Source organism: Falco naumanni, chromosome 9 (genome assembly GCF_017639655.2).
Source record: "Falco naumanni isolate bFalNau1 chromosome 9, bFalNau1.pat, whole genome shotgun sequence".
Taxonomy (NCBI): Eukaryota; Metazoa; Chordata; class Aves; order Falconiformes; family Falconidae; genus Falco; species Falco naumanni.
The window spans coordinates 40,437,410-40,452,204 of record NC_054062.1 but is presented as its reverse complement, the minus strand read 5'-3'; the positions used below and the strand labels follow the sequence as shown (position 1 = coordinate 40,452,204).

The 14,795-nt window shown below is 39.7% G+C and overlaps 1 protein-coding gene across 6 annotated transcripts in view; it reads right to left on the bottom strand.

Annotated features, from left to right (window-relative positions):
* BMPR1A (bone morphogenetic protein receptor type 1A) overlaps nucleotides 1-14,795 on the bottom strand; it is an 84,625-nt gene that overhangs the window by 59,000 nt on the left and 10,830 nt on the right. For 2 of the 6 annotated variants that reach the window (XM_040607185.1, XM_040607190.1), the window contains exon 2: nucleotides 620-782. The exons of the other annotated variants lie outside the window; for them this stretch is intronic. The gene's annotated coding sequence lies outside the window, so the exon portion shown is untranslated. The remainder of the gene's footprint in view (nucleotides 1-619; nucleotides 783-14,795) is intronic. 6 annotated transcript variants of the gene reach the window in all.

Sequence of the window (14,795 nt, the reverse complement as noted above, 5' to 3'; positions counted from 1 at the left end):
TATTAAGAAAGAAAAAGAATATCTGGGGTAAGAACAAAACAAAACAAGCAAAAAAAAAAAAGTTTGATGTTACAGGAAACCCAGGAAAGGGTGATCTCAAGATGCTGTAATGTATTTCACTTGTGCATATATGTCTGGAAGTCAGGTGAGACCCAGAAACTCTCGAGTTCTTTAAGATACAGGATGCTTATCTCTAATAAACCAGAATGGTACATGATAATCCAGTGATCTGATTAAATGAGCTTTAGACTGTCAAACCACCAAAATCCCATGTAGATCAGATTACATGATCTTGGCCTTTCCTAAACCAGAGAAGGGAGTGGGGAACGTAAAGAGAAAATGATGATGTGGGATACAGACATGCGTGACCCAAACCAAAACCTCCTAATAATATCCTTGAACAAGACTGGTAGCTTTTGCCAAGACTTGCGAAGGTGTAAAATGGTCTCAGGCTGTTTCCTGAGTGAACTTGGTAAGGAGAACGGGCCATCCCCGAACTCCTATTCTTTAAGATACACTTAAAAAGCTTAAAAAATTCAAGCATTCAACAATTCTTCTGATGAATAAAGAGCTTTCTGGCCTTTCCTTGTCTACATGCTCACTTAGGGGTAAGGTTTACCTCTTTGTCAACAGAAGCTAACGCGTTGCAGTTTGTATGATGATGATGTCAGTTCTTCCATGCACAGACCAGCAGAATGGTTTGAGGGAGGTGGGCTCTTCTTGGCTGGTTGTGGTGGGTGTTTCCTCTTGTTAAATAAGCTGAGACCTCCTCGTAGTTCCTCCTTGTTAAAAGTAGCAAGATATTTGTAAGTTATCTCAAGAGGAACATTCTTAGATACTGAAAAATAGCAGCAGTTCAGGTACATAACTCTTATCGCACTACTTGTAACTTGATCATAGACTTGACATATTGAAAAGCAGCTTCAGAACACTATTACCTGCCTCCGGGGGGTTGGGGGGTAAGACACCTGATAATTTGAAAACTGCACGATCAAGATGCTCTTAAAGATACAGATTATGTTATGCCAAATCCAGGAAAAACAGTGGTAGGATGATGAAGCAAGATACTCATCTGTGCCGAGCTGATAGATGAGACTTTCAAAGGTGTATCAATAGGAGAAAGAACAACAAAATTTCACCCTCCATCACCTTCAAGGGTTGTAACAAAGAAAAGTTATCAGCAATCTGTATAGGCAGGTGTCTTAACTAAATAACTGAAAATATTTATACTTTGAAGGGGATGAAAATGAGGGAGACTTGTTTAGGATAATGAAAAAGAGGTAAAGACGTGGAGAGAAAGCACCTTTGTTTTAACTACTGTTCCTCTGCAGACAGAAGTTAAAATACTCCAGAATTCAACCTAGCCATACAAGAAGGGAAGTACATGCCCCAAACCTCCTCAGCCCTGCCATGCTGCTTTAGGCGTACTGGCTCCATACAGCACCATCTGAAAAAGCAAACTGTCTACTGTACATGAAGAAATGACAAACAACTTTTCCATTATTGCACAGTAATAGTACATTATTTTCCTACAGGTCTTTCAGCACCTAGATTATTTTTTAAAATTATTTTTAGACTTTTACAATTCTTCCACTCTTTAGTCAACTGCTCCTTCTCTCATGTGGTTGTGAATATTAGACCTTTTCACAGCTTAACCTCTAACTTTAAGATCCAAAGTTAGATGTATTTTGATGAGCTACAAGGGCTTCTTTTTGCTTGAAAGCGTGACAGGATACAACACTGAATGCTTTAGACTGTTCTGATGTTATGTTTCACACTAGTAATTGTGTAAAATGCCCATTATGCAGCACCACCAGGATACACAGCTACCACTGAACAGCAGATAAAGAGCTTTCCGAGCCACGGTCAGCAACAGTGAAATTAAAATAGTTTACAGAAGATCTAGGAACTACTGAAATAACAAATTCTGCTACTGCAGTACTAAGGAACATCGCCCAACAATTATACTGGGAAGTTGCCTATAATCCGGTCTTATCTTTATTACATTTATTTTAGTGTCTTTTATTTTATCCTCCTTAAAAAGGCTTCCTCTGATGCTATTCAGTTTAAGTGCTACTAAGAAATAATCAAAAAAGCCTCTTTTTGTATGAGAAAATTTTCTAATACAGCTGTTACAAACAGTGTATCAGGGGAGGAACAATTTTCACTTCTTTCATTTGCTAATCCTTTGCGAGAGCATCTCTACTTTCTGACAGCAATGACATTTAAATTGATCATTCAAATTAAAGTGATACACACACAAAAAGAAAAACAAAAGACAAGGAAGAAAGTCCAAAATTCCAAGGAAATGGACAGGTTTTGAAAGCCCAAGTTAACCCAAGAGGAAAATATAACAAAAAAACACCCAAAACCCCCAAACCTCACCTAATGAAAACCAGTTGTATTTGCCTGACATTTTCAAGTTTTCTTTGATAAAACTACAGCCATATTTCAGAAAGCTTTCCAGTTCACAGACCTATTCTATTTCTTGTTGATGCTGCAATAAATTTCAATTAAAAAATGTTAACAAAAAAGGAAAACATCAAATGCACATATTTAAATAAAAGCCAAGAAAGATACTAAATGCTTATACTTCTATCTTCTAATGAAGTTTGGGTGAAAAAAAACGGGCTACAGAAAAGATGTAACAGTTGCACAATTGCTATCAATGTAAAACGAAAGATGGAGACAAACTTTTTAGTTGGGACTAAAGAAAAGCTAATGCTTTTAAACTAAAAGAGGGTAAATTCAGACTAGATAAAAAGAAGAAATTTTTTATGACAAAGGTTGTGAAACACTGGAACAGGTTGCTCAGGGAAGTGGTAGATTCCCCATCCCTGGCAACATTCAAGGTCAGGTTGGACAGGGCTCTGAGCAACCTGATCTATTTGAAGATGTCCCCGACCACTGCAGGGAGGAGGGGTTGGACTAGATAAGCTTTATATGTCCCTTCCAACCCAAACTATTCTATGAATATTCCGTTTTCAGGCTTAACTCATATGCACCATGTTACAGATAACCATGACCTGCAAACTAACATTGATCCTTTGAAGTTATCTTTATACATTTATATATGTGCAGTATAGAAATTGTCATGTTCAAACAGGCAAAACTGAAAGAAATAGTAACAAGACAATAGGCTAGGAGATCTTACTTAAAGCCAGTACACGGTTGATATCTGGAAAATACACAAAGGACAGGTGAAAAAGATTCTGGACTTTACTAAACTAGAGAAAATTCCCCAAATGCTAATCTGCCTTAAGGTTCCTGTCCTCCAAGTTCCAAAGTGGTTTCCTTAACGATTTGATTTAAAAATTTAAAATAAAAAGGATACTGTGGAGTTGAGTGATAACATTCACATTGGGTGATAACACAGCCAGGAAAAATCCAACTGGAAAAAGAATATAATGATTTACTTGTGCAAGACTTGCAGATAGCCAGACCACCAATTGAAAACCTGCCAGATTTTATTACATACTATTACAGAAATGATACCGTTGTCCTCTATTGAGTTTGAAAACCTGATGTGCATAAACTCCTGCTGAAAAAAACCCCACCCTGCTGTCAGTTTTCGATTATATCTATATAAAAATAATTGCTTACAGGCCAGCAGTTCAACCTATAGCCATTTCATATCCTACCTAACAAAAGGAAGGAAGAAACTACTTTTAGCTCACTTCAAAGTAAACTCCCTCCTTTTAAGTCCTACAATAGGATTTAAATATTTGCAGAAAAATCACGGGACTCACAAGAAGTATGGTAAGAGTTACTCCTTTCCTGGCAAATTGTTTCTCATGTTTGTGAGCCACTGCCAAATCTAACACTGACAGAAGAAACACTTCGGAACTTCAACATTTTTTAAAGCCTTTCCATTGTTTCAAATACGCTCATAGAAACAAACAATACTGAACATCCATAGTATTATGTTATCTTTCCCAGGTCAGAAACACCCATAATTTTTAAAAATGTAACTGCTGTAGCACAAGACTATGTACAATTACTTTTGCTAATACAAATGCTAAAAATTAAAATAAAATGGAAGCTCAAATCTATTCAGACAACCAAGTGGTCAGACCAGGGAAGGGGGGGGGTGGGGGACGGGACACGAGACAGGACGATGACAAACCAACCAACCAAACCCTAGGCATCCACCCAATAGCTCCCACTGACAAAATATTCAGATTGAGATTTTAAGATAGCCTGTAGCACTAAACCATTTGGCAGCTCTCCTGCCTCAGCTCTCTGTATAAAGACAGACTTAAATCACGGAATAGAAGACTACCACAAATGGGGGATAAACAGAAAAAATAAGTCTACATAGTGCGCCATGCCCCAACCCAGACCTTTAGAAAACTGTAACTCAGGCCATCTGAAATAATCAAACTATAGTTAAAAGTATCTAATCATAGTATTAAAAAAATAAAAATATAAATCTGTGAAGTTTCCTTCTAAAGAAAGATCTACCAGAAAAGCCCACAAATATGACCCTAATGAAAAGGGCCATCACTAAGCACCAAACCTGTTTGCCGAGTTCTTCCCTCAGCTGTAAAACAAAAGATGGTGGTACACTTGCAAACTATACATGAAGTTCCGTTTTCATTTTAACCCAGATACACAATACAAATGAACTTTAACTACTGCAACCAGATAAACTAACATGGCTGGTGTTGAACAAGGTCAAGCAATTTTTGCTCCTGTCCTCCATTCACCAACTCAGTCAAGCAGAATGATGCCAATTAAAAAGGACCAACCAAGCAACCTATTAGACTGGGTTAGAAATCAGATGAGAGACAAACTGTCTGAGCTCTGGAGAAAGACAAGGTGACCAATCCACATGAATTGGTAACCCCACACAACCAAGTTGCTGTCAGATAGAACCATCAACTCACAGAGGTTGGAAAAGACCTCCAGAAGTTGCTTAGTCTAACCTTCTGCCCAATACAAAGCCAAATTCAAAGTCAGGTTAAGTTGCTCAAGGTTTTGTCCACGTCCAAGAATGGCAGTTCTGCAGCTTCTCAGCAACATGCCCCAGTACCTCATCATTCTAATTATTTATTTTTTTTAATCCAGTAAAAAATTATCTTGCTGTAACTTGTAACCACTAATTTATCATCCTTTCAACATGCACTCCTGGGAAGACTCTAGCTCCACCTTCTCTAAAACACCCACTGGGTAGCTGAAGACAACAAACAGACCATTCCTCAGCTTTCTGCGGGCTAAATGCGCACACACCTGGCCCTCAGCAGCTCCTGTTGCCCACCACGCCACCGCATGAGTCTTCTTGTACTAGGGTAACCAGACCGGGAAGACTGAACCTGCAGCCTGCCGGCTTTGATTTCTGTTCTAATTCAGCTGAACAGTGAGCCAAACCCAAAAGTTTTAGTCTTGATCCCACTGTTCTCCCCCCATTTGCAGACCAGAGCTAGTACCCCAATGCAAACAAAGGATGAGGTTCCTCAAATAACTGATGTGGTGGTTTTGGTGTTGGGGTTTTTTGTTTGTTTTGGCTTTGTTTGTTGTTCTGGATTTCTGTCAGATCAGGACAATGAAAATGACTTAACCTGGTCACCACAACTGCTGCATGGAGTATAACTGAAGGAGGGAAAGGGCAGAACCACCCATTATTTCACTGCCCTATCAGACAGGTGAACAAATAACGAGTTTTACAGTGAAAGCAACACTAGAAACATACAGCATATCCTCCATTCGCAAGGTTGTTACCTCAAATACCATGTTATTTTACTGCCAAAATAATTTTGTTGCTTGCCACGGCAGATTAAGGGAAGTGTTTTTATGAAGATCTATGCAAACATTTTGCAAGGTAAGCATGCGTGGGCAGAAGCAACGTAATTCAGATGTGTTCGCTGCTAACTTACAGCATGACTGCCACAGCTATGCTCTGTTTCAGCTAATGCAGAAGTTGGGTGTTGGCAACACAATTTTAACCAGAGCTCTTCGTCTATTATTCTACCCTGGATCTCAGCACAGGGGTTCCACCATCACAGTTTGACTGCTTGAAGTTTCTAAACTGGCACAAGTACTTAACTAAAATGCATTATATATGCATTTATGGTCCTCACACTTCTGGGTATACGCACTGAGATTTCAGTTTGAATATGATGAAACTATCTGAACTGTACTGAAACCCATTACAGATGTACACATTGGAACAGAAACAAAAAGGTGTTTTGTTGTGGTGCTTTTTTTATATGTATTAGTTACCTTTATATATTCTCAGCACCAGCTGCATCTGTGACATATCATGCTTTTTGGTTATAAAAAATGTATTTTTTTAACCAACACTAGACACATTTTGAAATACCACATGCATGACAGTAAGTTGAAAAAACACCAAGAATTTGGCTAATAGGGTACATGAGGTGATCAAATAATTAATTTTTACTGTATATGGTCTTACTAAGAAAATGAAATACAGTGGAGATAGCGTCCATTTTCATTTTTGCTCTTAAGGTCAAATTTTATTGACTTTAGAGTAAACTCAATCTTTCCAAAAAGTTCATGTTCAGATTTTTAACTTGGAGTGGACAGAAACCAGCCAAAATTAGATTTCTCATGATCAGGCCGAGGAGAAGAATTCTCCAACCTGCACCAAAGACACTTCTGCTGGGGGAGGTAAAAGACAAAAGACTCCTGCAGTGAAACAGAAAGAATCAGTTTGATTCCTTTGGTTTGGGGGGAGCTCGGGAATGAAGCAGCAGCAACTCTCAGGAAGAATGTTCATCAGAACAAGATACTCTCTGTGAGTGCTTCATTCTAACTAAAACAACTACAGAATTTTGACATAAGACTCCCCATTTTAGTGGGTGATTGCTTTTATTTGTGGGAGGAGGGAAGGGAATAAAAGGAATTCCTTTGACAAGAGAGCTGCATTGCTAACCAAACCCAGGATCATTTTACCTCCTTTGCTACAAAGAGGTTACATGCCATGAAGAAAAAATCCCATGATCTAAAAGCTTCACATTATTTTATAAATAATACAACTCCAACCAGCTGCTAGAGAAGATATTTCTGCAGTTGATTTGATTCATCCATTTCACAGCACTTGATATACAGCATTCGTTATTTAGGCTCCAACAAATGTGGTATCTCATGCCCTTGCCCAGCCTTTTCACAAACAAAGCTGTACTTACTAGCTCTTGAAGGAAATCTAGAGTCATTATCTCTCTCACTTTTGTGGTATCATAGAGAAAGTAGAGGAAAAAAGAAGTCAATACTTATGGACACCCGATTGACACTATATGATGTACAACCCGAAGGGGGGGGGTGGGGGGGGGGGGGGAGTGGGCAGTGGGGGTAGAGAACAACAGACCAAAACCCACAATGCAACATGGTCAGAGTCTCAAATTGAGATTTCCTCCTTAGTTTCTTCTACCTGAAAATGTTTACGCAGCCTCAGAGAAGTACACAGACACATGTTGATGACCCTATAGGAAGAGCAGATAAAAACTGACAGTTGCTGTATCTTTGCACTGTAACAACTGCAATAAATATTCCACAGAGCATTCTGTTCCAAAATGAACTCCAAACTTTATACAAACACAGTTCTGTTACAAAAAGCCTTAATGATAGTCTCCTGCAGGTTTGTTGTTTGGGTTTTGGGGTTTTTTTTTAACGGTGCAAGCTTTAAAGTGTGGACTAACTATTGCTCTGCCAAGGAGCGCCTAAGTACTGCTGCAGTGCAAACATTAAATGGAAATTATACGATCTTTAAAACATGTCACTTCAAATTGCTATTTTGTATCCATGGGAAGAGATGGGAAAACAATTAAAATACACAAACCTGCATCTCCGTGAAAAAAAGTAAATATTTACCTGGAATTTACATAACACTGTAAACATAGGCAGCAAGTTGGAAAATGAGGAGGCAATATATGCATCAGATAATCAGCCTTCTCCTTCTCGACGAAATATTTTAAGCACAATAATCCGTTTCCAGAAAGTCCTTATAAGCACTGTTACAGCTAAGCAAAATTAACCAGAGCCAAAAGGATTTCTGATACCTAAAAATACTTCAAACCCAAGTTCTTTCCTAAGTTGTCATGCCTACTCGGAGCCAACCCAAAACCCGAGATCCCGGACAACGACAGGCACCCGACGAGGCGGTGCCCTCCCCACATCTGGCGCGCCTGCAGCGGGAGGCGCAGGGCGCTCGCCGCGCTCCCGCTCCCCCTGCGCGGCCCCTTTACCGGGCGCCCCCCCCCCGGGGCGGGCAGGGCGGGGGCGGGGCCAGCGGCGCTGGAATGCGGAGCCGGTAACCCGATCCCCGCCCGCCCCGCAGCGCTCGGAGGCACTGCGCCGCTTAAAATGGCACCTCGGCGCTGCCCGGAGCCGGGAACAGAGCCGCTCGCCGCCTCTCCTGAACGAGGGAAGAAAACCGGTTTTTGCTCAGTATTCCCCGCGCCCCTGGAGCTGCCGGCTGCCGCCGAGGGGCCCTGCGCTCCCCCTGCGCCCGGCCCGCCGCCGGCCCACGGAACCCGGCCCCGCCGGCAGCCGCGGCCCAGCTCCGCCCCGAGGGTCTGGCGTGTTCGGCTCGTCTCTACCCGGCTCAGAATTCACCCGACTTTCACCGACCTCAGAAACGAGCAGATCTTACTCAGAAGCAAGGAATTAGTAAGAATAGCTCCTTCTCATCTCAAAAGCCTTGCATCTCAGAACCAAAGCATTCACGTATATCAAATCAGACAGAACTTCATTCAGAAGGCCAGCCACTTCATAAACCCAAACGACAGGGACAACTTCGTTATGAATTCACGTGATTTTTCAGGCTATACCCGTGCAGCTGATTCAGGACACAACGACGCTACAATGTCTAAGTTTTCTGGTCAATTACACACACACACAGAGAAATAACAATAAGCACTACAGTTACCCCACAGAACACACCAGCTGACCTTAGAGAAACACAAACCATCTCTATTTTCCCTAAAAGATGATATTTCTGTAGCATGAAAAAAAAAAGGCTGTTGCAATTTGGAATAAGTATTTTGCTGTGAACAAAATAGCCAAGAATTTTACTATTCTGAATAAACTGAAATTACTAAAATACAATTATCCTACTAGATAACAAAGACTTGAAAAAACCAAGTTATCAATTATTCTAGTGATAGCACAGTGTAAGAAAAGAGAAAGAATAACTCTGAAAACATTTTTCCAGCAGTAGTAATTCTATTCATTAAGCATACTACCAAATGTTATTCTACCAGAACAAAAAAAAAAAAACACAACAAACAAAAAAAACCCCAACAACAACAAAACCCCACCAAACCCTAAACTACCAAAAACCCCCAAACACACAACACCCACCCCCACCCCACCAAAAAAAAAAAAATAAAAACACCAAAAAAATCCAACCAAACCAAAAAACAAACAACCCCAAAAAAGAGCCCTCAAGGTATCTCAAGAGGGTGCCAAGTCTTTAGGGCATCAGGGTGGCAATAAGGAGCTCCCCCTGACATTCTCTTGTATCATTTCCATAGGAGGTAGTTTAAACTCTTTGTTGGCTTAACTAAATATGACACCACAAAGCACTCATATGGGTGGCAATTCTTCTACAACTCTACCAGTAAGAGACCTTTGGCCAGTGTACACTGCATCTGTAGAATCACTCTTGTCCCTGTAAAAAACAGCAACAAAGGCTGCCAGAAACTTTCAACTGTCATCAAGTTTTGGGCCTAGATTTTTAAATATATTTAAGAAGTCAAAAACAGAAATGCAGAGCTGAGGCATCTTTAGATATAGGATCCTTCACTCACGCAGTTTCTCCTGTATTGGTTCCCAATTAAAAAGTAGAAACAAGTTCTAAATGTTAAGAGATGTCGAACTGAAGCAGTGTTTTCATGCTGAACCTAGTAACGTCAAATACTGCTATGATGGGGGCTTAAATCTGGGAAAAAACCCCAACACACTAGGGTAGGCAGGATGATTAAAATAATCACCCTTATCAATATACTACTAATACATTTACAAAAAACAGCCACTATGAACATTTCTTAACCTTGGTTATTGCAGGTCAAGCATCAGAAGCACTAACAGCTGGCTAATTTACCCTTACATTCTAGGCAAAGTAAATACAGGGTTGGGTGTTTTAGGTTTTTTTATGCATCAGAACAAAAATCCTACTCAGATGCCTTTGTTACTTACATAATATGAGCACTATAAACATAAGTATTTTCATTTACTGCACATACTGACTTACAGTTACAAGACCTCTTGTTATTTTGTAGAAGGCAAAATGCAGTCATTTTGCTTGTATGCATCATATAAAATAGGTTTTGTCTTTCACATTATGCAAAACTCCAAATCTTTTAAATATTTCCTCAAAGGAGCCTCTCTTATCTGTTACTCATCTACTAAATTTATTTTTGGATCATTTATTTCCAATTTATAATTTGTATTGGATAACCAAAATTCAAAGTAGGGTCACAGTTTCTAACTGACGGGATTTTCTGTTTTACTCAGCATTTCTCTATTAACCTCAAGGCAACAGAAAATGCCCCAAATATTATAACAAATCATCAGTTATGTTTCTTGTAAAATATATATAAATAAATAAATATATATATATAAAATAACCCTTAGTCAGTTGGAATAAAATTTATTCAAATCATTAGTTAGAAGTGGAAGAGCAAGTATGTTTACACATTACACCGAAGCTCAAAACACCATAACATGATTACCTGACAGCTATTAAACGGCTTGCAAAAACTTACTAGTGTCGATTCTCTTTCAGAAGGCCTATATAACAGTTCCACTCTTAGCATCCTCCCTGTACTTATACTTTGTTGTGTCTTTTTTTAACATAAACTTCCCCCTTACTCCCACAGATTGTGTTTTGGTCTCAGGACCTATTATTGGGATATATCACACAAGCACTATATATAAAGAAAATTAAGACAGCCCTAAAAATACAAAGTAATCCCAAAGGCTTCAACAGGGGTCAAACCCATTGTGCTAAAAATAAAAGAACGTACACAAATTTTACTGAGGCTTCTCTGCTAAAGCCCTGTTTTCCAAAAGAGCAGACAGAAAACATGACTGTGATGTTTTATGAGGACATTCGCAAATGCCTTTAGTATTTCAGTTCAGCACAAGTTTCATGCCAGCAAAGATTACAACCCGTCACTGGAGGGGGGAACAACAACAAGAAAAAAACCACCAAACCAAACCCAACCAAAAAAAAACAAAAACGCTAAACTCACATCATCAGTGGAAATTAATTGTAACAAATGAAAAGTAGCATCAGGAAATATACCAACCTGCTTACAACAACTTTAATGTTTTCACAATCACAACCTTCTTTGAAAGCTAAAAAACACGTATCACAGAAAAACACATGGTGAAACAATTACTATGTGCAGAAAAGAAACAAAACTGATTACATAAAGTACTGTTTAAAAGGAGTATTGAAATGGATAACATCTTGTAACTTCTTTTAACTGTACTACTCTTAGGTGCACAAGCAATACAGAGCCTGACAGGCACCATTCTAAATGCACCGCCCTTCTGAGCGGTTCATTTCATATGTGAACTATGATTGGGAACGTTATTAACCATTCTAGCAAGTGCCACTTTGGATACCGATCTCTAACATAACTGTGCACTGCCAGTCCCACTGAGCTATAACTGAACTCTCTGCACCAAATAAAGCTATACCTGTGTGTTACTGCTTTGAAGAGCAGAGAAACAATAATTTTGAAAGATGTATCAAAATTATCATTTTAAAGTTATTTTAAGTATACTTCTAGAAACTTGCATTCTAAATTAAAATTAAAAACTCAACAGTATTTGCAAATTTGTTTGCATGAGGATAAAATATTTCCTAATATACTTTCCAAAAGCACAAGTTCTGCATGATAATGCTTCCTGCTGAAAAGAAAATCCAGTGCAAAGGAGCAGCATTCAGCAAATCCAGCATTTTCAAAAACAAGTGAATTTGCAACAACAGTTTATACAGAATCTGTTTTCTATTACAGTATAATGGGTTCAGTAGGTGGAGGAGTGTGGACTGCAGACATACTAATATATAAACATGTTGCTACACCGGTACTCCTATGACCCTGTCAGACATTTCAACACTATATTTTTAGATTATTCTCTCATACCAACTGCACTGTTAAGATGGCATTTAATTCTGTTATGTCCATTGTCAAAAAGCTAGTTGTCTTCTTCAACTGCAGCAGTTCTTCGAAAAAAAAAACATTTTAAAAGACAGAATTTAATTCTCAAACGTATTTTCCCATTCACAGCCATAAGCCAGCTTTGTGTAAGACAAAGGAGCATCCACATTTCCACTTGCCAGATGCTATGTCACTTTAAGCTCCTTTTGACCAACTCTGTAAAACTCCTTGGATTTAGGAATAGCATACACATTGCTATTTCTGTCCCTTAAGATATTATTGTGCCTTCCCTCTGTTCTACTAAAGCCTCGATTACATGAGGAAAACAGAAGAAAAAACTTTGTTGAATTGATCCCTTCTGCCCTGGCAATGATGGCAAACACACACCTATGATACTACTGGTTCTTACACCTCAAGTGATTCTTTTATCTCAAATTTTCCTCCTCTTTCAGGGGGCAGAGGAGAAGTCATCACACAGCAAGCTAATTGCACTAAGAGCAACAGACCTCAGAAGGCCTGGCTTCCTACAGATTTAAGTCCTGTTTTGGTCTGTATCTTTTCCCAGCGTAACTGCCCCAGCTCTCTCCCTATATCCTGTATGATTTCATTCCCCCTGTCCTTGCAATATATCCATTTCCCCACTCACACGGATATTCCACATATAACCACAGTTTTCTCTCCCTTTCCCTCCCATGTCCTCTGGTGCCAAATGCCATGTCTCACTGGCTGGACAGTATGTGCATACTGACTTCCCCCTTATCAGGCATAACAAGTTTACTGAACACTTCTGATCATAATATCCTTCACCTCTGGGGACATTAAGACAGCTCAAGACCTTTGAAACCAAAACAGTGTGACAACCACTCCATAATCGTACCAGACATCTAATCTTCAAGCCTGTTGACACGTGCAGCTTGTCTCTGAAGGTTTAAGGAATTTGACAAAACCCAAAACTTTACGTACTATAGAGACAAAAACACTTAACAAAACTACTGAACAAAGGACACAACTGCAAAAGGAGAAGAGCAATGAGGAATGCAGGAATGGCAAAGTAAAGCTTCTGCTCAAGCCATTTTTGCTTTCTGGAGGGGAGATATACTCAATATACACTAAGAAGTTACACGGAATCACTATTATTCAAGCTTATGAGGAAAAAAAAAAAAGTATTCCAAAACAGGTAACATTTCCAAATGGCTGCCTCACCCACAAGCACACTACAGTACAACTAAGCTGCATCTGGAAGGGACACTCTCGTTTTGTATGCCAACACTGGCACTTGGTCTGCCCCCACAACCACAAGCTTCACTTCTTGCCAGTCTAGCTATTTAAAAAAAAAAAAAAGAAAAAAGGCAATAGGCTTTCAGTCAAATTCCAACAGCGTCAGGAGTGCCAGCCAGTGCTGCTGTAAAGGAAAAGGCAAGGACGCACAAGGGTGGCATTAACAGGGAGTAGAACTGGCCCTTCGAGTGTACCCGCCTGCTTGGCTTGCTTATCTGTAGCACAGAACTGCCCTCTTCAGCTGCTACTTAAGTTATTCATCTAGCAGATTCTCATTGCAGACATCAATGGAAGTCTACCTGGCTGCACTGCTCCAGTCCTCAGGAAACTGTATTAGTGGTCCTTCCACACTAAGCAAAGAAAAAATACCTGAACAGAAAGTGTTCAAGATAAGGCAGACACTAAAACATGTTACTTCGTGTTTGACAGCAATATCATTAAACCAAACCCAAAAAATGTGTCAATGAAGGCAGCTAGAAGCCAGTCCCATAAAAAAAATAAAAAAAATGTAGGCGTTACAGACATTACTGAAAGTAACAGCAGAGGAGCTGACGTGCCTGGGTGCATGTGGGTGTGATAAAAGGCATAACAATTAGCCTACTGCACTGTAGCAGATGTCTAGCTGAGCACTCTGTGACACCGCCTGCTATCAGACCAGTCAGGAAAGAAGGAAGAAGAGTCCTCCCTTGCTCCATTCAGAAGCCTGTGTAGTTCCTGACCTGCAACTGGACACAAGCGACTATGCTATTGCCACCCTTCACAGACACATCCTTCAACAGGTCTGTGTGATCACAAACCTGCACAGTACTTTCATCCCCAGCCACATATTCTGGTAGCAACTCTTCAACTGAAGTTTTCACTGTGAGGAAGGAAAGAGACACGATATTTTACTATGCTTGTAACCTGCTACTCCCTTATGCCATGGGGAAAAACAACAACCACCCCCCAGCCAAAACCTACTCCCTATCAGTTTCTTAATTTCATTTAAGGTGTGATAGATTACCATCACCATTTTGCTCTCCACTATTTCTCTTTCCCCAGCTCAAGAAGCCCAAGTCTATTTGTACTGCTGGGGCAAGAAAAACACCAAACCAGAACAAAAAAATTACCTTCTAGTTTTAATGAGATTGTTGAAATTGTGTTACTAGAACTATATAACATGCATGTCTATATATAATGAACGTGTACAGCTGCATAATCACATTTGTAAAAAACTGTAATTACTCTATAGAACACTGCTTCAAAATTGGCTTAAATTTAAGACTGTGCTGATTGTAAGAAGGGAAGTGCCGTGCCTCCTCTCCCCTTACTCCACACATGGTATCACGGTGAGCTGGAAATACTGAAAAATGAAGGTTTTGTACAGGGTTGTTTTTCAGC